The sequence below is a fragment of the Protopterus annectens genome, chromosome 6.part0 (genome assembly GCF_019279795.1).
Source record: "Protopterus annectens isolate FY-2018-M chromosome 6.part0, PAN1.0, whole genome shotgun sequence".
In the NCBI taxonomy this organism is placed as follows: Eukaryota; Metazoa; Chordata; order Ceratodontiformes; family Protopteridae; genus Protopterus; species Protopterus annectens.
Genome location: NC_056737.1, coordinates 1,423,682,842 through 1,423,708,456, shown reverse-complemented (window position 1 = coordinate 1,423,708,456; position 25,615 = coordinate 1,423,682,842).

The window sequence follows — 25,615 nt, the reverse complement described above, 5'->3', positions numbered from 1 at the left end:
TTTCCTATATGTATATATATATATATATATATATATATATATATATATACAAAAATATACATATCAAACTTAATGTATAATAAAAATATGAAAATATAAACCTTTTATAATCTAACTTTTATTAACAGTTGTTTTAAGAAAAAATCAAGCCTTCAATACTTTGCAACCATACAGGGCACTGCTAAACGCCACTGCATGAAGTGCAGCTACATACAAATGCAAGACTTAAATGCAGGCCATAATAAATGCTTTTAACTCATTCACTGACATAATAAATGCTTTTAACTCATTCACTGACATAATAAATGCTTTTAACTCATTCACTGCAATGGAGAAAAGGAAGTTTGCACTGTAACGTCCAATGGGCAGTTCCTAAGCCTTTTGACAGACTCAAATTATGTCCTCACATTTCAAACAACTGTTTGTATCTCTGGAACCATAGAGGTTATGAAAGAAGTATAAATGGCAAACTCTTCAGCACAAGCTATTTTATAATGGCAGTATTTTTTAGATGCTAGGCCTTAAACCAAATTTTATAAGTCACAGTAAACACAATAACTATTATGTTTTTAATACTTTGCAAACAACTTACAATATCTCAGCAAACACTTAAGTTATACACATACTATCAGAAGCATTTTATTCATCCAGCTGAGTTTTCATATGATGCTAAGGAATTCTGTCTGCGTTACTTGGGTGTTGAGAGATTCAAAAAATGTGAAAATTATATTTACATAAATTAATATAATAAAAACAGCAGTTAATTAAGCAATAACCCACATTTGGGTGTGGGTAATGCTGGATTTACCTACGATTGGTGTGGTTTGGTCATGAGAGTTAAGCCCGAGTGAGCAAACAAAGACAACCGTGTGTAAATCCAGCATTGCCCACACCCAGACTTGGGTTATCACTATTATACAAACATAAAATAAAATAAGTAAAACAAATAAATGGAATAATAATGGCTAGGATTTTATGCTCTCCTGGCCATTAGCCTATTAGTGCCCTATGGCCCTCTGAAACATTGCACAGGTCAGTGCTGTTGTCATTCACATGTGCTATGTTGAGGTGTGGATATACTGTAGCCCTACAGTAGTGTATTCCAGTCTGTGATTACAGCTACTGTACTGATGGCTGCTGCTGCCATTTGGTTATATGTTCCTACCATAACAGCTGTAATAATGTGCCTCCTAAGGACCATTGACATTGGATGATGATATTGTTGCCTTACTAAGGCAAGTGTTGTTTTAGTGGAGTATAACAACATTCTACACAGTTCTCATTCAACCATTACAGTGGCAGCTGCATTGCATTACAGGTGTGCATTTATATGACTGGCTTCTGGAACTGTTATCTGACATACATCAATATGACATCAAAAAATGCAACTAGCAGCAGACCAAGTAGGAATATCCAAAAAACGACAGCAGAAATCAGATCCACAGTTAAAATTTATTAAACTGACTTAGCGCCTCGGCCACATTAGCCTTCAAAGAGTACAAAATTACAAAAAACACATTCCCCTATATATGCACCACCAGCAATCAATTAATAAGACAATCAAACAATTAAGAAAACACCTTAATGAAATTTAAAGCAAACTCTTCCAATTTACTTCTCTATTCAACCCTCTTGGTGTTAAGTGTCAAACTTCAGTATAAAAACAGTTTCTTTATACACTAAAATATTCTTAATTAATCTTTCGTCCCCCTTCCTAATAAACACTTCTTCCAAAATTGTAGCTTGTAATAAACTAATGACATTATGATGTTTTTCCAAAAAATGAAATGTACAGGACTTTCCAGTCTGTTTCTTAATATCTCTTATGTGTTCCTGTAACCTAATTCTAAATTTTCTCTTGGTTTCACCAAATATAGAAAAGGTTGCAGGGACATTTCAAACAGTATACTACACCTGCTGTATCACATGAAAAATGATTATGTGGTATAAGTATTTTCCCATTAATCCTAGGAAATCTCGATGTTATATGACAACATATGTTAACAGTTATTAAAAGGTGTCTTGCCCAGAGGTACTAAAGAACTGGAGGGGCTTGCTACCGGCAAAATAAAATAAGCTTTAACTAATTTATCCCCTAAATTCTGTCTTCTCTTATAGGCAACATAGGGTGTATTACAAATAATCCTATGCAGGCGTCCATCTCTATGTAAAAAATTCTAATAGTTTTACTAATTCCCAAACTTTTGTGCTTAAAATATTATATGCGGTCATAAAAAAACATTTTTTCACCCTCAACAGAGTATTTCTTATTACTAGAATGAACATATCCTTTACTATTATTACATCTCGGGAGGTTGGACTGTATTAATTTATTAATAGACTCCTTGATTAAGTCCTCACTATAACCTCTATGTAAAAATATAGACAAAGTTAGACAAATTTGCTTTTGTAAATCCAATTTATTATTACAAAACCTGGGTAATCTAATCATCTCCCCATAAGGTGAAGATTGGATGGCATGAACCGGATGGCAACTAGTACCAAATAAATATTGGTTGCCATGATCAAATTTATGATGAACTGTAGTTTCAATGGCGCCATCTCTCATTCCAGATAAATGGACATCTAAAAAATTCACCTCTGTGCCACATTCTAAACGCTCAAATTTAATATTGTAAATATTATTAATATTATCAATATGACATCATACTAAATGCTTGGGAACATACCCCTTGGCTCATCCACATGTTGTAATGCTGTTATATACACAAACATATAACATGTAGAGGTTCACTTGCACGTTTGGGGAATTCATTGTATGCATTGTTGTGCTGCTAATCCGGAGGATTTTACAGGTGCTCTCCAACAGCACTATGTGACCATCAGCATGTGTGTCATCAACTGCTTTGTATGAACTACATCCACCTCAGTTTTAATGCATCCATATATGGTGTCAGGCCCCTCACACATACATTTCCACTTATACACATATAGACATATGATGTAATGACATGAAACAGAGTTGCTGGACTGTGTTAACATTTCCACAGTGTCACATTTGATTCATACCCAAGATTTTATTTGGAGGTGATATACAGTCTGAAATCTAATACAATAGGTATAGCTGTAGTATGACTGCACTGTGACACAGACATGCCACAACATCACATCAGCTTTGCCATGTAATAGTTTGGTGGAGAGCTATGCTGGCATGTCAGTCATATTCGAGCAAGTAAGTTTGCATATTGTCAGAGAATGCACATTCCCCCTATTGTTCATACTGTCCTTGCTAAATGTCCTCAGCAGCGAGGATGTCTGTGATGTCCATATCATACCTTAATATGTAACTTGTGTGACCATCACATAAATATACTATGATACATGATGATACAACATACTTAAACCGGAAGGGCAATCAGCAATACATACAGTGCTGTCTACATATGTTCATAATTGTAATGCTACTGACTTGTCTTGGAAGTGTACATGCATTGACATATGCCATCTTGGGGACATTGCCATATTTACCATGCCCTCTTCCTCTTTGTTCAGTCTTATCATTCACGCCTTTGTCCATTTTCATCAGCAAACTTTCCCTGTTCATTGTACATTTCCTTGTATGTGTATGTGCCCTTGCTGAACCACATTGTTTCATTCTGCATATAGTTCTTGTAGTGTACATTGCACTCAGTATGCATTTCTTTACTGTGTTAATACTGCTGTTATTGCAGTATTTTTATCCCTGGAAGTCATTGTGGCTGTCTGCGCGACCTTGCTGAGCATGTTTGCTTGTAAACAAATGTGAATGCTACTTGTGTCTGTGCTTGTGGTGCTCTGCATGTGTTCCTTGTGGAAGCACTGTTCCTGGTAATGTTTGCTCATAGACAAACGTGAATGCTACTTGTTTTTGTGCATGTGGTGCTCTGCATGCATTCCTTGTGGAAGCACTGTTCCTGGTAATGTTTGCTCATAGACAAACGTGAATGCTACTTGTTTCTGTGCTTGTGGTGCTCTGCATGCGTTCCTTGTGGAAGCACTTTTCCTGGTAATGTTTGCTCACAGACAAATGTGAATGCTACCTGTTTCTGTGCTTGTGGTGCTCTGCATGCGTTCCTTGTGGAATCACTGTTCCTGGTAATGTTTGCTCATAGACAAATGTGAATGCTACCTGTTTCTGTGCTTGTGGTGCTCTGCATGCATTCCTTGTGGAAGCACTGTTCCTGGTAATGCTTGCTCAAAGACAGACGTGGATGCTACTTGTTTCTGCGCGTGTGCTGCTCCCCATGTGTTCCTTGTGGAAGCACTGTTCCTGGTAATGTTTGCTCATAGACAAACGTGAATGCTACTTGTTTCTGTGCCTGTGGTGCTCTGCATGCGTACCTTGTGGAAGCACTGTTCCTGATAATGTTTGCTCATAGACAAACGTGAATGCTACTTGTTTCTGTGCTTGTGGTGCTCTGCATGCATTCCTTGTGGAAGCACTGTTCCTGGTAATGTTTGCTCATAGACAAACGTGAATGCTACTTGTTTCTGTGCTTGTGGTGCTCGGCATGCGTTCCTTGTGGAAGCACTGTTCCTGGTAATGTTTGCTCATAGACAAACGTGAATGCTACTTGTTTCTGTGCTTGTGGTGCTCTGCATGCATTCCTTGTGGAAGCACTGTTCCTGGTAATGTTTGCTCATAGACAAATGTGAATGCTACTTGTTTCTGTGCTTGTGATGCTCGGCATGCATTCCTTGTGGAAGCACTGTTCCTGGTAATGTTTGCTCATAGACAAATGTGAATGCTACTTGTTTCTGTGCTTGTGGTGCTCTGCATGCGTTCCTTGTGGAAGCACTGTTCCTGGTAATGTTTGCTCATAGACAAATGTGAATGCTACTTGTTTCTGTGCTTGTGTTGCTCGGCATGCATTCCTTGTGGAAGCACTGTTCCTGGTAATGTTTGCTCATAGACAAATGTGAATGCTACTTGTTTCTGTGCTTGTGGTGCTCTGCATGCGTTCCTTGTGGAAGCACTGTTCCTGGTAATGTTTGCTCATAAACAAATGTGAATGCTACTTGTTTCTGTGCTTGTGGTGCTCTGCATGCGTTCCTTGTGGAAGCACTGTTCCTGGTAATGTTTGCTCATAGACAAACGTGAATGCTACTTGTTTCTGTGCTTGTGGTGCTCGGCATGCGTTCCTTGTGGAAGCACTGTTCCTGGTAATGTTTGCTCAAAGACAAACGTGAATGCTACTTGTTTCATTGCTTGTGGTGCTCTGCATGCGTTTCTTGTGGAAGCACTGTTCCTGGTAATGTTTGCTCATAGACAAACGTGAATGCTACTTGTTTCATTACTTGTGGTGCTCTGCATGCGTTCCTTGTGGAAGCACTGTTCCTGGTAATGTTTCATCATAGACAAACATGAATGCTACTTGTTTCTGTGCTTGTGGTGCTCTGCATGCGTTCCTTGTGGAAGCACTGTTCCTGGTAATGTTTGCTCATAGACAAACGTGAATGTTACTTGTTTCTGTGCTTGTGGTGCTCTGCATGTGTTCCTTGTGGAAGCACTGTTCCTGGTAATGTTTGCTCATAGACAAACATGAATGCTACTTGTTTCTGTGCTTGTGGTGCTCTGCATGCATTCCTTGTGGAAGCACTGTTCCTGGTAATGTTTGCTCATAGACAAACGTGAATGCTACTTGTTTCTGTGCTTGTGGTGCTCTGCATGCGTTCCTTGTGGAAGCACTGTTCCTGGTAATGTTTGCTCATAGACAAACGTGAATGCTACTTGTTTCTGTGCTTGTGGTGCTCTGCATGTGTTCCTTGTGGAAGCACTGTTCCTGGTAATGTTTGCTCATAAATAAACATGAATGCTACTTGTTTCTGTGCTTGTGGTGCTCGGCATGCATTCCTTGTGGAAGCACTGTTCCTGGTAATGTTTGCTCATAGACAAACGTGAATGCTACTTGTTTCATTGCTTGTGGTGCTCTGCATGCGTTCCTTGTGGAAGCAGTGTTCCTGGTAATGTTTGCTCATAGACAAACCTGAATGCTACTTGTTTCTGTGCTTGTGGTGCTCTGCATGCGTTCCTTGTGGAAGCACTGTTCCTGGTAATGTTTGCTCATAGACAAACATGAATGCTACTTGTTTCATTGCTTGTGGTGCTCTGCATGCATTCCTTGTGGAAGCACTGTTCCTGGTAATGTTTGCTCATAGACAAACGTGAATGCTACTTGTTTCTGTGCTTGTGGTGCCCTGCACGTGTTCCTTGTGGAAGCACTGTTCCTGGTAATGGTTGCTCATAGACAAACGTAAATGCTACTTGCTTCATTGCTTGTGGTGCTCTGCATGTGTTCCTTATGGAAGCACTGTTCCTGGTAATGTTTGCTCATAGACAAACGTGAATGCTACTTGTTTCTGTGCTTGTGGTGCTCGGCATGCATTCCTTGTGGAAGTACTGTTCCTGATAATGTTTGCTCATAGACAAACATGAATGCTACTTGTTTCTGTGCTTGTGGTGCTCTGCATGTGTTCCTTTTGGAAGCACTGTTCCTGGTAATGTTTGCTCATAGACAAACATGGATGCTACTTGTTCTGTGCTTGTGCTGCTCTGCATGCATTCCTTGTGCAAGCACTGTTCTTGGTAATGAAACTGTGCTTGTACAATAAGCACAATGAGTAGCATGAATATGCCATTAGCGCTGCTGCTCATCATGCTAACATCTAAAGTCCATGTCGGCTATGAGTGAAGCCTACATGGAGTTTAATGAATCCCCAGGAATAAGTTAGTATGGTACAGCAGCATCTTACTATTTACTGAATTGGTAGCATTTCATACCACCTTAATAAAAACTGAGTTATTACACTGTTTTATCATTTTACTAAACACTGGGTTATTACAGTATGCTAGCATCTTACCAAACATTGAGTTATTGCATTACTGTAGCAACTTACTAAAAACGCAGTTATAGTGGAACAGCGATAGCTTACTTTACACTGAGTTACTACACTGCTGTAGTACCTTACTAAAGTGAAGCACCTTACTCTAAATAGGTTACTACAGTACAGCAACACCTACTAAACACAGATTTATTACATTACACCAAAACCCTATCTAGTTATTAACTTTATGTGGCAGCTTACAAGACACTGAGTTGCTACAGTACACAACATCTTACTAAACACTGAGTTACTACAGTACAGCAACAGCTTACTAAACAGTGAATTACTATAGTGTAGCAATACCTTATTAAACATTGAGTTATTACACTGCTGTATTACCTTACTAAACACTGGATTATTACAGTATGCTAGCATCTTACCAAACATTGAGTTATTGCATTACTGTAGCAACTTACTAAAAACTAACTTATAGTAGAACAGCGATAGCTTATTTTATACTGTTACTACACTACTGTAGTACCTTACTAAACTGCAACACTTTACTAAAAATGGGTTATTACAGTAGAATGACCCTTACTAAACACTGATTTATTACAGTATACCAAAAACCTTATCTAGTTATTATCATATTGGGGTAGCTTAATAGACAATGAGTTACTACAGTACAGCAACACCGTACTGAACACTGAGTTACTAAAGAACAGCAACAGCTTACTAAACAGTAATTACTGCAGTGTAGCAATACCTTATTAAACACTTTGTTGTCACAATGCTGTAGCACCTTCCTTAAGACTTCATTATTGTAAAGTAACACCTTACATGTTACTGAGTTATTATAGTAAAGTAACTCCTTACTAAACACTGAATTATTATAGTAAAGTAACACCTTACTAGATACTGAGTTATTACAATACAGTAGCACCTTACTAAACACTGAGTTATAGTAGAGTAACACCCTACTAGATACTAAGTTATTACAGTATAGTAGCACCTTAGTAAACACTGAGTTGTTACACTATTGTAGCACCATACTAAACATTGAGTTATTGCAACAGTAATTTCTTGTGTATAATATTTTTACTTTTAAATTTAATTTCTAAGTTTTCTACAGAGGACAACTCCGGAGTCAGTATATTTAAGTAACGGGGATGTTGGGTGAAAGCAGTCAACAAAGGGGGTTCAGGGGTCCTCTGCAATAAAAGTATTTTTTAATATGTTTCCTTTGGGTGTTTCTAATTGTATCATGTTTGTTATTTTGAATTAGATTAAATGGTCTTTCAATATTTTTCAGTGAACATGGCTTACAGCTATTTTGAATTATGTTTTCCATTGAAATGGTTATTCAATAAGTTGTCCTCATCTGTTTATCTGTCTCTTTCTGTGCGTGTGTGTGCATGTGTGTAGATAGATAGATAGATAAACACAGATATGAATACAGATATAGAAAGAGAAAGTAAAATAAAAGGATGCAGAAGAGCCTTCTGTGGCTTAGGGATAAAGCTTTATTACAGGGAAAATAACATAAAACAGTATTGGCCTGAATCCTCCTTTGGGAATAAGGGTCACCAACAGATGACTTCTCCAGTCCTGGCAGTGAGCAAACAGCAAGTGTTAATTTTTTTCAGTTTTTCTTTCTTGTTCTGTGATTCAGAAACATGACACCCATGCCATTCAGAGTTCGCTGCCATTTACCTTACTGGTGCAATGTGGCTTTAAGAGCATTAATGGATAAAAAAGAGGAAAAGCTGTTATACAGGAGCTCATTAAAAAACAGGTTTATGGCCAGAGCAGGATGTGTAATAAAGGAATATAACCCTGCGTGGTGACTGAGGGTTGTGGCAATTGTCTGTGGTGCACTATGTGTCGATACTGATTAGCGTGTTCATGCACCCAGTGTAGCAACAAAACAGGGAAGAAGTTAACACCATGAAAATGTATTTATTCATTTATTTATTTGGCATTTGTTGACCAGGAAAGTCAGGCTGGGTCAGGAACCCATTTTCAGTGGAGGCCCAGGGAGAAAGCTCCACAAACTAGTACAGTTAACAACATATAAGGTAAAACATTTGACAAAGCATAGGTACAATGGTCATTTGATTTAAATTTACATCAGAGTAATACAAAACATTTTTGACTTGAGATATGAAGTAAAACATTTTGTTTACATTTTCCTTTGAGAATTACAAAGAAAACGAAAGAAAACCTTAGAACCAAAGAAAACCACAGACAACCACAAAGCATTCTATAGCTATGTCAAGAATCTCAATGACAACACCCAGATCTGCTCTAAGTTACCGCACAACAGCACGAAAATTACAGAACCAACTGATATTGTCAACATCCTGGCAGATAGGTTCAGTGCTAACTTTACCCCCATCTCATCCCCTAAAGGGCCCATATCTATACAGGAAGAATGCAATCACATCTATGTAAGTAAAAGCTGCACTCTCTAAAACCAAAAACACAACATTCCAGGCTGCTTTTTACACGAACTTCATAACAAACTGGCTCCCCACCTAAGCACCATCTTTAATCATAGTCTTACATCAAGCTTTTTGCCAACTGAATGGTGCACAGCAACAGTTATCCCACTTCACAAAAGGGGAGCCACAACTGATCCTGGGAACTATCGCCCTATTAGCCTGACAAGCGTGGTCTGCAAGGCCATGGAACATATCATCATGGAACTCATAAACAAAGATATTGGTAACCTCCAAACTCTGAACCCCACCCAGTTCGGGTTTGTAAAAGGCAGATCATGCCTTCTGAACCTGATCGACTTCTTTGAGGCAGTCAACAATGCTGTACACGAGGGTAAGCTAGTTCACACAGCCTATCTTGACCTCGCCAAGGCTTTTGACACCATCCCCCATTCTGAAATTATAGCTAAACTCACTAAACTAGGTATAAATCCCTATATCACAAAATGGGTTGCCAACTGGCTCACTGACAGAACCCACACTGTAAAAGTTGCAGACTCCAAATCTGACTTCAAACCAGTGACAAGTGGAGTACCACATAGTTAAGTCCTGGGACCTCTCCTGTTTGGTATCTACTTCTCTGAAGTATAGGCTAACACAGAAGGCCTCTGGCTAATGAATTTCATAGATGACTGCAAACTAGGAGCCATAGTCGAGTCCTCAAGTGATGTGGACATCCTACAGAAGCGCCTCACTGAGACAGATGCCTGGTGTCAGAGGCACGGCCTCAAGTTCAATGCCAAAAAGTGAATTGTCATCCCCTTTGGTAAAAACGCTGTACCCATGAACTACCACATAAACAGAAGTCTATTTAATGCTGAATGTGTGATAAGACACCTTGGGACACAGGTGAACAGTAGTCTCTCCTTTGATAATCACATCACCACAGTAGTCAGGAAATCCTTCTACTTGACACACCTCATCACAAAAGGGTTCTTATCCAGGAAAAAAGAGGTCATTGTTCCCCTGTACTCGGCACTCATTAGACCCATTATAGAGTACAATGCCCCTTTTGGAATGTACCTCACAAGACATCTGCAGCAGCTGGAAAGGCCACAGAAGTACCTCACAAAGAGTATTACTGGCCTCAAACAGATGCCTTACACTGACCATCTCAAAAAACTCCAGCTTTACTCTGTAGCATATTGCCTACTCCAAGGAGATCTCTGCTTAACATATAAAGCTATGTTAAACCCAGAGTTGTTGGACATGCTACACCTTAAGAAATCCCAATACCTCTGAGCTACATGCTCTAGGGACCTAAACCTTGTCACCACAATAAACAGGGCATGCTGGATAGATTCCTGTCCCAGAGACTTCCTATACTCTGGAACAAGCTACCCATCTATGTCAAGCAAAGTTCTTCATTAGCACTCTTCAAGAAAAATCTTGATGAGTGGATGGGAAACAGGAAATACACCCCAGGGATCACTTCTGTGGCTCTGCTCAATGGGGGTACAGGAAATGAACTTTCTTGGGTGGCATAAGCCAGGGAACCTTGTTGGCTAGGCTTACTTAGGCCCTTGGGCCAATAGTCTAGTACCTACCTATGAACCTATGAAAACATTTGACTAGTGTAGATAACAAGGTTATTTAAAATACACGCAGGTGAACAAGACAGATTGTATGGCACAAAACAGTTAGGTTTCAATATCTGAGATCACTGGCAGCAAAGTTGGTTAGTTTATCTAATTTGAAAAGTTGAAAGGCTAGTGGTATGGTTTTAAAGAGAGTTAGTCTAGTTGAGGTGGATGTTTTCAGTGTTATTGGTGTGAGACATTGGTAACCTCCAAACTCTGGACCCCACTCAGTTCGGGTTTGTGAAAGGCAGATCATGCCTCCTGAACATGATCGACTTCTTTGAGGCAGTCACCAAAGCCGTAGATGAGGGTGAAGTGGATCACACAGCCTATCCTGACCTCGCCAAGGCTTTTGACACCATCCCCCATTCTGGAATTATAGCTAAACTCACTAAACTAGGTATAAATCCCTAAGTCACAAGATGGGTCACCAACTGGCTCACTGACAGAACCCACACTGTAAAAGCTGCAGACTCCAAATCTGACTTCAAACCAGTGACAAGTGGAATACCACAGGGTTCAGTCCTGGGACCTCTCCTGTTTGATATCTACTTCTCTGAAGTACAGGCCAACACAGAAGGCTTTTGGCTAACAGAGTTTGCAGATGACTGCAAACTAGGAGCCATAGTTGAGTCTCCAAATGATGTAGACATCCTACAGAAGGGCCTCACTGAGACAGACACCTTTGGCTAACGAATTTTACAGATGACACTCATTAGACCCATTATAGAGTACAATGCCCCTTTTGGAATGTACCTGACAAGACATCTGCGGCAGCTGAAATGGCCACAGAAGTACCTCACAAGGAGGATTATTGGCCTCAAACAAATGCCCTACACTGACCGTATCAAAAAACTCCAGCTTTACTCTATAGCATATCACCTACTCTGAGGTGATCTCTGCCTAACATATAAAGCTATGTCAAACCCAGAGCTGTTGGACATGCTACACCTAAACAAATCCCAATCCCTCTGAACTACATGCTCTAGGGACCTAAACCTTGTCAGCACAATAAACAGGACATGCTGGAGGGATAGATTCCTGTCCCAGAGACTTCCCATACTCTGAAACAAGCTACCCATCTACGTCAAGCAAAGTTCCTTATTAGCACTGTTCAAGAAAAACCTTGATGAGTGGATGGGAAATGGGAAATACACCCCAGGGATCACTTCTGTGGCTCTGCTCGACAGGGGCACAGGAAAATAACTTTCTTGGGTGGTGTAAACTAGGGACCTTTGTTGGCTAGGTCTTCTTAGGCCCTTGAGCCGATAGCCTAGTACCTACCTATGAAGCTATTATTTAGATAATGTGTAGGTAGACCTTTGTAGAGTAAAGATAAAAGTATGCAAAGGTCAAATTGGGATGAGTAAATTAGTGGGATTTGGAGTTAGTCAGGGAAAAGGGGGCAGTTTAAAGATGAAGAGATGGAGAGCACGGTTTTTGTTTGAGAAACAAGCTGTGGATAACTCGAGTGGGGGCAGGTTGAAGAGTAAAGGGTGGAGTACTTTGGTGAGTTTCTGGTATGACTTGTGGGTCATGGGAAGATGAAGGAGAGTGTTGTTTGTTAGTTTGGGGTGGGCTGGGGTTGTGAGGAGAGTGAGAGACTGAGGGCTGGATGGAGGGATTGAGCAGATTGCATATGCTCTCTATGAAGTGTGTATTGAAAGCTTATGCTATTTGGGATGGGGTTTTATCAGTCACAAGGGATGGGTTTTCGTTGGTTCCTAGGGTAAAGAGCTCAGATATAGTATGCCAAAATGTTTTTGGTTTTGTGGGAGGTTAACTGTTGGGAGAAATAGAGTTTCTTATCTTTATCATTTTCTTTGGTTGCGTAGTTGTCTATAGTTTAGGAAGTTAGAGTCATTTTTGTTTTTTTTTGCCATTTCTGCCAGGCTGCCAGGTAGGCAAAATGCTCAGAGCAATAATTAAATCATACTTTTTAAATACAATATGTAATCTTAATTTTGAACAGAGTAAAGGGGTGGAAAATAGGAGTGATGGACATTACAGAAAAGGTGGAAGCAAAGAGGGAAAGCACATGGAAAATCATAAAGAAAAACAGGATGGTGGTAAGGGAAAGGTGCGGTCATTTCTTTCTTTTTAATTTTTTGATTATTTTTTGAGGGGGTAGGTGCCCATTTCATGTACAAAGAAGGAACGTCTCAACCTGCGACCTTAAAAAAGTGTGACAAAGGCATACAGTATAATAATATGCAAATGTAGGATCTTAGAGACAATATAAAAATATAAGTAGGAATAATATGACAATGGGACAGAGTAAAGCCTGGGAAGTAATTCGCATTGGGGGCAATTATGAACAGGAGACAGATATGCCAAGTGGTACTTTGGGGAAAGCAGCAAGAAAAGGTGAAGGAAAGGAAAGAAAAATTATGGAAAAGAGCTCAAAAACTCAGATACAAGACAAGCAAGACTGACAGAGGAAGTGCTGGCACACGGATAGAGACAGAGTTCAAAGGAGTAGGTGACGCCAGATAAAAAGAGTGAAGACAATGCATACGCACAGAGGCTAGGACAGGGCAAATGAGGCAGCCAATCTGTGTACAAAATATTAGGGATATGATTGCCAGATTCAGAAATGAATGCTGGGATTGCATTTACAGTTAGGGATGAAGCACTTTAGTGGTAGTGCAGGACCAGTATTAACAAAAAGAATGTCAAGATTGCATTTGTTGTCAGGGACTCAGGGATGCATCTTTACACAGGTGTTATATAAGCAGAATAGTACTGGCTACACAAGTGACACTTCTGTTTCAATACTTTACATGGTCCAACATGCGGTCTCCCTAATGCTCTGATAACTACTGCTTATGATCTCAGTTGCTAATAATAAGAATAAGACTTGTAAAACTGGCCACCCTTGTCTCATACCAATATGCAATCCGAATAGTAATGAGAGTACAGAACTGGTCAGCACCTTTGTTGCCAGATCTTTATAGAGCTGCTGCATGACTTGCACAAAGAAACAGAGGAACAATACAAGATCACAGAGACCATAATAGGTTATCCACATTAACTTTTAAGTTGGCATACTTAAAAATTCTTTCCAGCTTTTATGAGTACTTAATACTGCCCATCTTTGAAAAAGGCTTCAGGAAATGCATATGTTCCATTTGTAGCCATGGAAAGGGTCACAGGATGGAATCAAAGGCTTACTTGAAATCTACCCTCATGTCTCTGTTTATCTGTGGAGCATTCCTAAGTCCCTGGCTATACACTTTAGCATGCATTGTCTTCTCCCCAGAAGCACCTTTCTGATTCTACAGTAGTAGGTGAGGCATTTTGGACTTTAGTCTATTGGACAAAATTGTAGCATTAGTGTTTAACTCAGCATTTATCATTGAGACCATATGGTGCATATTACTGTTGCATCCTTACCTGATTTAAGTAGGACTATGGCAATTGAGATATCTGAGTAAGGTCTAACTTCACCATCCTTTTGAAAGGAGTGATGCAAGCACCCAGACCCAGCAAGTCAGCCTACATTTGGTATAATTCTGAGGTTATCTCACCCAGACCCTCGAGGTTGTAGTATCTATGGGGCAGAATGACACATAGTTCAACCTGGACAATAATGTACTACTTAGAAGACACATTACTTTATTTCTAATGATTCTCCTCTGTCTACTATATCTTGAGTAGCTTGGAATAAAAACCTTTGAATGCATTATGTATTCCTTCTTCAGCTGCAAGCATTCTAGTGGAGCTTTCTGGCCTGACGTCTGGAACTCCTGCCCTCCTTCTTTGTCTTTAAGTCTAATCCTTAACCCATTCTTCATTTAGGATTTAGACTTAACTACTGCCTACCTTCATTGTCCTTAAGTCTAAATGCTAAAACAAGAATAGGTTGGGGGTTGGCCTAATGGTTAAGGTGTTTACCTCACAACCACAAGATTCTCACCCATTAGGGAAACTGGCTAGATTTAACATGGCCCACAATGGCAGCCAGAGTAATAATTACCTACAATCCACTATTTATTCTCTTTTGACACCCTTCAAAGAATAACTGTACTCTCTTCAATTTTGCCAATACATACTGTTTCTAAAGATTGATACATGCTCAATGGACTCTGTTTTTAAAACATTTTAACTTGCATCTCTCCAATGCTGCTTTTACCAGATCCTCCATTTTGCAGACCTCTTCCTGGCTACTCAGCTAGAAAATACAGTCAGATTGTTAAAGGGTTGATTGGCTGCCTAGCAGCCTGAAAACTCACAAAAGATACTCTGCCCATAGTGAAGTGTAATAGAGTCCGTTCACAAGTAACGCTCAAACTTACATCGTCCATGCTCTACCATCCTTTACTCAGTGTTCTTTTTTGACTTACAGAATTTGCCAACTTATTGCTATGTTTAGCTTGTCCCCATAATTCTTTTAGAGGTTTTTGATGGATAATGTCCCTAGCTCTTTGAGCTTCATGTGTACCTTTTTCTTCCCATTGTCATCCCGTAGAGATGCCGTGCATATGTCTAAAACACTATCATCAAGAGATAGCAGATCAAACCTGTTACTGATCTAGAGCTCCTCCTTGAAAAATTTTCTTGCTGGGGATTTTTTTTGGGACTCACAGATCAATAATGTTTGCTAAATGATTTTGCCTTAGTAAGGATATTTTGATTATATAATGATCCATAGGCAGGGATCATCACAAATCTATCATGGTCCTTTATTTTCTTGTATCTCTCTGATACTTGCCTCCAGCTGTGTCTTGCTTGTAGGGTTATCTGTTGGTTTCATTACTGACAGGACCAGTAATCATATAGTCTTGTAGAAATTTCAAAGCAGCTTCACTTAAAAAATACTGATATGTCATTTTTGAAACACAGTGATCCAAACCTGTCAACTGTCCTTATTTCGGAGGTGCATTCCTATTTTCAAGTATGATTTACTCATGCACAGGATGTGCCTATTTTTTAAAGTATGTCACTATTTTCAACCTTGATTTACCATTTCACACACTTTTAGGTTCATAGGTTCATAGGTTCGTACTAGGCTATCTGCCCTAGGGCATTTATAAGCCTAGCCAGAGTGTGTGTGGCTTTCACCACCCCTTAGGATGGGAATACTACGCCCTTTTAGGGTTTAATTTACTGTGCCTCTGTCTAGTAGTGACATAGAGATGACCCCCGGGGTAAACCTACGATCTCCCATCCACTCGTCAAGATTTCTCTTGAATAGAGTCAGTGAGGGGCTCTGCCTAACATGGATTGGGATAATGTTCCAGAGTGTAGGGAGCCTCTGGGTTATGAATCTGTCCCTCCAGCATGTCCTATTTATTTCTATGTTGAGGTTTAAGTCTCTTGCTCTCGTGGCTCTGGTGGATTTGGATTTACTGAGGTGGAGCATGTCCATTAATTCCGGATTGGACATGGCCTTGTATGTCAGGCACAGATCACCTCTGAGTAGGCGGTATGCGACTGAATAGAGCTGGAGTTTTTTCAGTCGGGCAGCATATGACATATGTTTAAGACCCTTTATCCTCTTGGTGAGGAACTTTTGGGGTCTTTCCAACTGCTGCAGGTGACGGGTAAGATACATCCCAAATGGGGCATTGTACTCAATCATTGGCCTGATAAGAGAAGAGTACAGGGGCACAATGACCTCTCTTGATCTAGATGTGAAACCCTTCATGATAAGGTGGGCAATACAGAAGGTCTTCCTAAGCACTTTGGCAATGTGAGTGTCAAATGAGAGGTTACTGTCAACCTGGGTCCCAAGGTCCCTGATTTTCTGAATCCATTTCATCATGCATGATTTTTGAAGCTGCCTAGTATACAGAAAACCACACTACATGACCATATCAGTGGCAATAATAAATTAAAGAAAAAGGAGACACATCTGACATTTCCCTATGTCTTAAGCAAAAATAAGCCTCGTATCACCCATAATTTTTGTCATTACTGGCCCAGTATTCCAAAAATGGAAAATTCTGATTTCTGGGAGTTAAACAATAACTGTGACACACAGAAAGTTCAAATGTATTATTTGGCCTTTACCTTTCTGTGTTTAGCTGTGCTGGGTAAAATTATATTGATTGGTGTTTCATTTTCGGGGAAAAAGTTACTTCATTATGAAATCTAGTCATTTTTTTAGACTACAGAAATGCCATGTGTTAGGTAAGTTGATTGTTTCAGTGTTTGTTGTCAAAGAGAAAATTTAGTATTGGGTTTTATACTTTATTCTTGTATTAATGTACTTCATTATACAAAATGTTTTCATGTTGGACCATCATCTTTCTACATTTTTTGAACATATTCTGAAAATGGAATACTGGGAACGAATGGGTACAGGGCATGGCACACGTTTTGAGTTTCTGGTTTTGAAATCTGAAACAGAAGATGGTGGAAAATGCATCATATTTGACTAATCAATTCTGTGCTGCCCTCCCAGTGGTATACAGGTGTATATTATATGCATTTGTTCTAAGCTGCAATAACCATAACCCATAATATGAGAAATGGCAAGTGTATTTAGTATCATACTGTTTTCTATTATTTTGGCACAATTGGTGTCTATAAAATACATTTATACTGTATCTACACATCTTTATTTCAGGCACTGTACTGTCAAGGAAGTGCTTGACATGTTAGAAGAAGAAGATTTTTTTCTGTGCAGATATATACATTGATCACCGGATGATGGAAATAAATCAGAAGAAGACAGCATGGGTGAAGAGAGGTCTGGGAACATCTGCGATCTCAGTGGCAGGCAACTCAGTGATCGTGGACATGCTGTAATTACACAGAATGGACAAATGTTATGTGGGTGATACAGTGGACGGCAATGACAAATCCTCACCTCCTGCTGAAGATAAAGGAAATTCTGAGAATCAACGACAAATAGAGGAAGGTGAGAGTTCCATGATGCTGCAGCGAAGAGCAACATGTGAGTCACAAAGCACCACCAAACATACCAGGAAAAACTCAAAGGATCCAGTCAAGGCAATGTAAGGGAGGAAAATAAGCCCACTACAAGCAGACACTACAAATGATCTGTTTCCATACATTGTGATGAAGGACCACAAATAAGAAACACACGACAGGTGAAGTCTAGATCAAGCATGGAGGATTCATCTTCCTCATCTGAAGAGGAAACAGTCATTACAGCATCTGGGGGACAAGCATGCTGAGTGAGAAAAAGACCTAAAACCTGATTTTCCAAATTATGATTTAGGAAACCAGCAGTTCCCAAGAGATGTTGATCCAGTTTCCCTTTTTGAATTATACTTCGATGAAAACGTATGCAATTATTTGGTGGAGATGATAACCCTGTATAGACAAACATAGTGATCACAGTTTAGAAACAGACCTGGGTGACTTATGTTTTTTTCTGACTATCTTGCTTCTTTCTGAATATCTCAATTTGCCATGCTGGTGTATGATGTGGGAAGTTGACACAGAGACTTTTATTCCAGCTGTTACAAACTCTATGAGGTGTAATCACTTTGAAATGATGAAGTCACATTTTCACTGTCCTGACAAAAGCATACTGAATCCTAGAGACAAATTTGTAAATATGCACCAGCTTATTACTACGCTGAATGATCATTACAGGAAGCATGTTGTTCTAGACCAGCATCCGTCAGTTGATGAAAGCATGGCTCCATCTCAGGAGACATGATACCAAGTAGTTCCTAAAAGGAAAATCCATATGATTTGGGTATAACATTTGGTGCATCTATGATAGACTGGGGTATTTCATTCAATTTGTGGCATATCAGGGTGTCTCAGTGCATCCTGAGAATCTGGAATTTGGACTAGGGGCATCAGTTGTACTGAAGTTGGTTTCTGTTTTACCAGCAAATGCACCTTTCCAGTTATGTGCTGACAGGTTCTTTAGCTCCCTGAATTTACCGAGATGACTTTCTTCCATGGGCTATGGCTACACTGAAAACGTAATGACTAATAGGCCTGAGAATTGTCCAATCACACAGAAGAATAGTTTCAAAGAATGAGTAGAATATGAATTCCTGTTAGACAGAAATCCCAATTCCTTGGTAGTAGCTTGGAATGATAATCAACTTGTCACAGTGATGACCACCGTCGAGCCTGTTGAGCTAGTGTGTATGTCCAACGAGGGATCTCCACCCAAAAACGCAAAATGGCCGTTCTTCAACCAAACACTGTAAAGAAGTACAACTTGTACATGGGAGGAGTTGACAGAATGGATCAGAACATTGACAATTATACAGTTGGAACAGGGTCAAAGAAGTGAGGGTCACCTGTTTTCCTTTTCATCCTTGACACTAGTCTGCATAACTACTGGCAGCTGTATCAAAAGTTGAAAGCATCAGACACTGAAATGCTGGATTATCTTGGCTTTAGAAGTATGGTTATTGCTGTACATTTACAGAAGTAAGGCATTGAGGCTTCCAGAAGTGAAAAACCAAAACTCTCAAAAGAGCTTACCAGCAGAGTGCCCCAATAAGTGAGAAAAGATGCCATAGAGCATTGAATAATTCCTGTAGAAAAGCAAAATGGGTGTGCAGCCTGCAAGACGAGCACAACAAAAATGTGTCAAGTGCAGGGTTACCCTGCATGAAGCATATTTCAGAGACTTTCACATGAAATAAACATATAAAATGTACATTGACCTTTCTGCCCATAATTTTCTTCATATTCTGAATTCATGTACCCATTTGTCTCATTGTTCCAATTTTGGAACATAACATTTTACAAACATTTCATGCAAGTTGATAATAAATGGCCACCATGACTGTTCAGGCATTAATTTATACTTGATTTAGAGCAGGTTTAATGAAACTTTACTGGTGGAAAAAATTGTGAAAAACTTTTTTATACATGTTTCTGATTAGCATCCCACAGTCCTGCTGTGCTATTTGGTATTCATATTTTATGCTAATTAGATATCCTGATTTTTTTTAGATGATTGTTTTTAGTTTTCAAGGGCCTCTGTTCCAGTTTTCAGTGTCTGCAAGTTTAAAGATATATGGTGATAACAATATTGTGTATGCTAAAAAGAACCAAAAACAGAACAAAATCCAACTCCAAAAATATACACTGGAAAAAAATATTCTAATATAAAGTGATATCAGTTAAGCACTTTTGTTCCTTATCCATTAATTGGAATTTCATCAGAACTAAAAACAAATGTTATTGTCAGGCATATAGTGATCTAATATTGCTCAAAGCTTGGCTATTCCTGGCCAAAGTCTTCCTGCAAAAGACAAACCTGACAGCTGAGTAAGGCAGAATTCTTTGCTTTTCGTTGTAGTTGAGTAGCATACACAATCTGGTATTGGGGTTCCCCTTTATTGGTGGTGGTCACAAGGTTAGGTCAACACTTTCTATGATCAAGGGCTGGCTGGGGCTAAAGTTCAGCACCCAGTAAAATTGTTTTACGATTGTACGCATCCTTGTCTTTTGTTATTTGAGCACATAAGGTGAAGATGGCTCCTTCAGTGCATATCTTTTAATTCTTCTTTTGTTTGTTTTCAGTATGTGCTGAGAATAGCAGTTTCCCCCTCATGGCCACACACTGCAGAGAAGCATTTTTGCCACGGATAAGGTTCATTCAAGGCTTTTTCCAAAAGTGATGCTTTAGCTATGCATAGCAGTATTACCAACCTGTGAGCAGTTTTCTTATTTGATCTCCAATGCTTTTTTCAGTATTTTCACCAGCATATTTATTAATTTAACCATCTTAATGCTTACCTCTGTCAGCTGTGGAAGGCCTTGCATGCCACTCACAGATATTTTTTGTATAAATGATATAGCTTCAGAATATCAGTTGAAGTGTTCATCTCTTCCAACATGAGTGTTTAGAAGAATTTTAACATTTTCATATTCTGAGGATTTAAAACTTAAGTTAAGGCTTCTATAGATTCCTGTTCTTCTGAAGAGATATTAACATCAAATTAGGTACCAATACTAATGTAAGGAAGGGTAACAGTTCCATTTCCCAGAGCATGATGCGTTACAGGTATCTAACAACCTTTGTCCACAAATCAATATTTGTATACTTGTTTGCCTAAACATATATTTCAAAAATGTTTAACATGTTTTGCAACCCTCTTACCTCTAAAAAGATCCCAGTACCTTTTGTAACTATCCAGTCAGCACATTTTGTCATTTTGTGGGTGCCTCTCCTTCTCTAAGCACTCTAATGCATCATTTTACTACCAATTAATAATTTCTATGGACCGGAGTTCCGCTGTGGCAATCCCTAACCGGGAAAAGCCGAAAGACACAAACAAATCTATGGTATTCTTTTACTATACCTTTTCATGCTGTGCAAACTCTCTTATCAAATCTATTTCATTATTATTTGAATCATTAAAGTAACCACATGCAAAATGACTAAGTTTTAATACAGCTCAACTGCCAGCTCACTTTTAACTCACTGAAATAATTTACATGATAGAACTGTCCTAGTTAGACACTAATTTATTACTCTATGCTAAAGGCAGTCTTGTTGCTTTAACATTCCTACATTTTCCTATCATTTTTATAACCTATTGATTACTTTTCCTGTCTTAGTTGGATCAAGCCCCTGAAAATCCTTCTACAACTTTGCCTAACATCCTTGAAAATTCCAGCCATTAAGGTAGGTTTGCCTCTGAACTGCCCAGATTTTCACAGAATGTCCAAATTTTTGACTCATATTTTTAGTTTGTTTCTCACAAAATTTCTGGTTTTCTAGCAAATAACTGGGATAATCTGAGGATTGAAGTCACTAAATAATGACATACATTTGAGTTTCATACTTCAAATCCTTCAGACAGTGTATATTAAAACAAACCCTGTTACTCCAGCAACTTTCTAAGTTTATAAGAGCAATATTTAAAATCTGTCCCTGTTTTTGGACTTTTGTCTGAATTTGTTAGGCTTTGTCCAGCTTTCTTGCTCTAAGAGGTTGAGTGGTATCGTAGGCTAAAAAAAAAGTCAAATAATATTTGCTTCCCAGTCTTAACAGCTGCAACACATGTCCTGTTGACACAGAAGGACTAAATAAATCCCCATGACATGTGTAGCAGCACTCCAAGGTCAATACTACAGTATATGAACGTCAAAAGGCTCAATCATGGTTCAAGGTCTTATAGTCAAGTAGAAAATTATAGAAATCAGATCCCTCTTCTTCTACTTTCAGAGCAGTCTACTGATCAATAAAGAGGAAACAGCGTTACTTAGGTCAAAACTGATAAAAATATGTAGACAGCAGCCATCTCTTCTCTTTATTTGCTGTGGACTCCACAATAAATATACCAGGAAAGCACTGATACTTAGTGAAAGTGCCTCCCTCCTTGGTGTAGCCAAAAGCTATTATAACATATCGCCTTCTCTTCTAAAAGAATATAGTGTTGTAATGGAACACCAAGAAGAGAACACAATGCAAGACAGCAGCAAGAAAGTTACACACACTGCTGCCTTATTCCAACCGTCTTGATTTTCACTGTACAAAAACTCTGTGGATAGAAATGAAAAACAAATAAGAAAGCACAGCAAAACAGTACTGATGCAGAAAATTTGATGCTTTTAGTGAAATGAGCTCCCTACCTGTGGGCTCCTTTAACTTAACCAGTCCTTTTTGGTCTTTCCATTGTCTAAATTAGTGTCACGTGGGGATAAAGTCCTGACTGCAGCATGATTGACCTGAGCTCAGTAAACAACTGAGGTGCTTGACAGCACAGGCAGGGTCGATGGATGTGCCTACCGTGAGGGCAGGAGCACTGGCATTCAGCATAACTAATGGTTGATCCCTGTTGAAAAATGGGGATGGGTATGTATGCTGATTGGTTTCTACAAGGGGAACAGGGTTTGGCTGAGTCACTCATGGATACATGGATGCCATACCTGAAGTTCACTACATCGCAATCCCTTGGACAGCATGAGGGCACTCATGCAAGCTTCCTTAAGGGGAAAAATACTCCCTCTGCAAGAGAATGAAGCTACATCAGCAAGCCTTAATCTTCTCATCATCCAAAAACATTGTCAGACTCAAACTGAGTCATGTTCAGTAGATATCATGGATGAGAAGAGGCAGCTGATTGTGAATCCCCCAAAAAATACTGCATTCCACTCTTATTCCTTCCTTACCAGTGTATGACATCTGTGCTTTTTTCATCCTGCCTGGTCTTTTCTCTGTCATTATATTTATTTATTTATTTTACATCTGTTGAATGGGAAAGTCTGATTGGATACATGTCCATTTTCAACAGAGGCCTGGGGAGAAAAGCTCCAGAGGTAGTTACAAGAATAAGCATAACAAAAAATATATGATTAAAGTTTACAAGCTCAGTAGAGACATTTGAGTTATACAGTCAAAGAATTGAAATATAGCACACTTAATAAAAACATTACATAGTATAAATACACAGGTATTACCAAAAATGTAGTCAGGTTTAGAGCAGGAGCATAACCAATGTTTATTAAGATACTGCTTGAGACTTTTCTTAAATTGCGTTAGGGAGATCTCCCAAGTGATGTCATCAGGCAGTGAGTTCCAAGTTTTACCAACAGAATTGGCAAACAGAGAGTCACCCACAATGTTTTTGGATTTAACAGTTTGGACTACCAGTCTATTAGATGAGTGAAGTGGTCTAAAGTTACAGTGGGGGTAGATAGTAGTTTTAAGATCAGGAATATTGTCTGGTTGGTTAAGTACTTTGTGAGCCATTATCAGTTGGTTGTACTTTAATAGGCTGGGCAACTCTAACCAGCCCAGATAGCTTAGGTGCTTACAGTGATGTGCTCGGTAAGACATACCAGTGGCAAATATAGCTATGTGGTTATAATAGGTGGAGAGTTTATTAATATCACATTTGTTTAAGTTGGTAAGTAGAAGGGAGGCATAGAAAAGGATAGAGAGTAGATGAGAATATGCTATGGCTATTCTAGCAGGTGGGGTAAGAAAAGGTGTAATCCTATATAATGCAGCAAGTTTTTTGTGAATGGTTTTAATAGTTTAGTTGTCAAGCTTATCGAATTTGAGACTGTTATCAACCAAAACTCCAAGAAGATTTGTGCACACATCAGGAGATATTGTGGTACCATTATTTGATTTTATAGAGAAAAGTAAAACAGAGGATCTTTGGGTGGGAAAGAAAAGTAGGAGCTTAGTTTTGTTTGGATTAAAAATTAGTTGATGCTCAGAAAGCCGGTTTTCGACTATATTAAAGGTATTTTGGTTTAGTGTCTGCAATACTGGTTGGGAGGTGGCTTAGCAGATTATAGTAGAGTCATCTGCGTATTGAATGCAATTAGCATTTGGAATGGTCAAATGGAAGTCATTAATAAAAATGGAAAACAAAAGAGGACCTAGAATAGATCCCTGGGGGACTCCAAGGGTATTGGGAAGGAGGTTGGATAGTTTATTTTGCCATAGGATGTCTTGTTGTCTATTGCAGAGATATGATTGGAACCACTGGATAGAATGATTGGCTAAGGAAATTGCTTTCATGGTGGAAATAAGTAGTTGGTGGTTAACCATATCAAAAGCCTTTGAGAGATCTATAAAAAGGGCTGAGGGTGGTCTATTGTTGTTTCTGTTATAGTTAATAGCATCAGAGAAGGTCAGAAGGGCGTGGTGGTACTATGATGTGGCTGAAAGCCATGCTGAGATTTTGCCAGTAGATGGTTCTGGATTAGATAGAGCAAAAGCTGCTTATGGATGCACTTTTCCCTAATTGTAGCCAATGGTGATAAGATAGCTATAGGCCTATAATTGGAGAGTTCAGTGGAGCTACCACCTTTATGGAGAGGTATGGCATGAAAAGTTTTCCAGAGAGAAGGGACTGTAGCTTCTGATATGCTACGGATGATTAGAATGGAAATGGGATATGCTATGACATTTGCAGCTTTTTGCCGCTTCTCAGCAGTTAGAGGAACACCTAGGTAGTTGACTGGATAGGGCCTGGATAGTCTCAGTGAAGAAATTATTAAAGTTATTAGCAACATCCTCCGATGGTTTATCAGTGGAGGCTGAGGGAGTAGGTGTGGTGGATTGACCTGGGTGCAGCAGTTTATTTATACCTGCCCAAACTTTTTGAGGGTATTTTTCATTTCCATTCTGAAGATGGAAGTAGTAGTTTTTTTATTCAGTAAAATGGCTCTTTTAGTCTAATTCCTAAGTTGCCAAAATTTGTTATGAGCTTGAGGAGATTTAGTGGAGCGCCACATAACCCATACCTTATTTCTGAGCGAGATTCGTAATTTGATTTCTTTAGAGAGCCATGGCGCAGTTTTTGCTTTAGTCCTAATGGTGCCATGTGAGAGTCAAGGATGGCTAGGAATTTTTCATTAAAGTAAGAGACAGCTTCATTTAGGGATAAGTTTTTCACGGGAGACCAATTGCATGATTTAAGTTCCTCTTGAAACTTGGTAGCGTCAAAGTTCTTATTATTTCTAACTGTTCTATAGGTGGGCTGGTGGGGGTTATTGGTTTTGTGTTTAATTATATAGGCGAGAAAGTGATCACTGAGGTCATCGGGGAGGGTTCCAGACATACACAGTCAGGGGTGACTATTGATAAGAATCCAGTCTAATATATGTTCTTTGCTATTTGATTTGTCTATCCTGGTGGAGGAGGATATTGTTTGTGTAAACCATATAGGTTAATAAGGGTAGTGGGAGATTCTGAGGAACAGGTGTTCCAGTCTATGTTAAAATCACCAAGTACTATAGTTTTTTGGGGATAGTTACTAGATAACCACTGGAGAATATCTTCAAGGG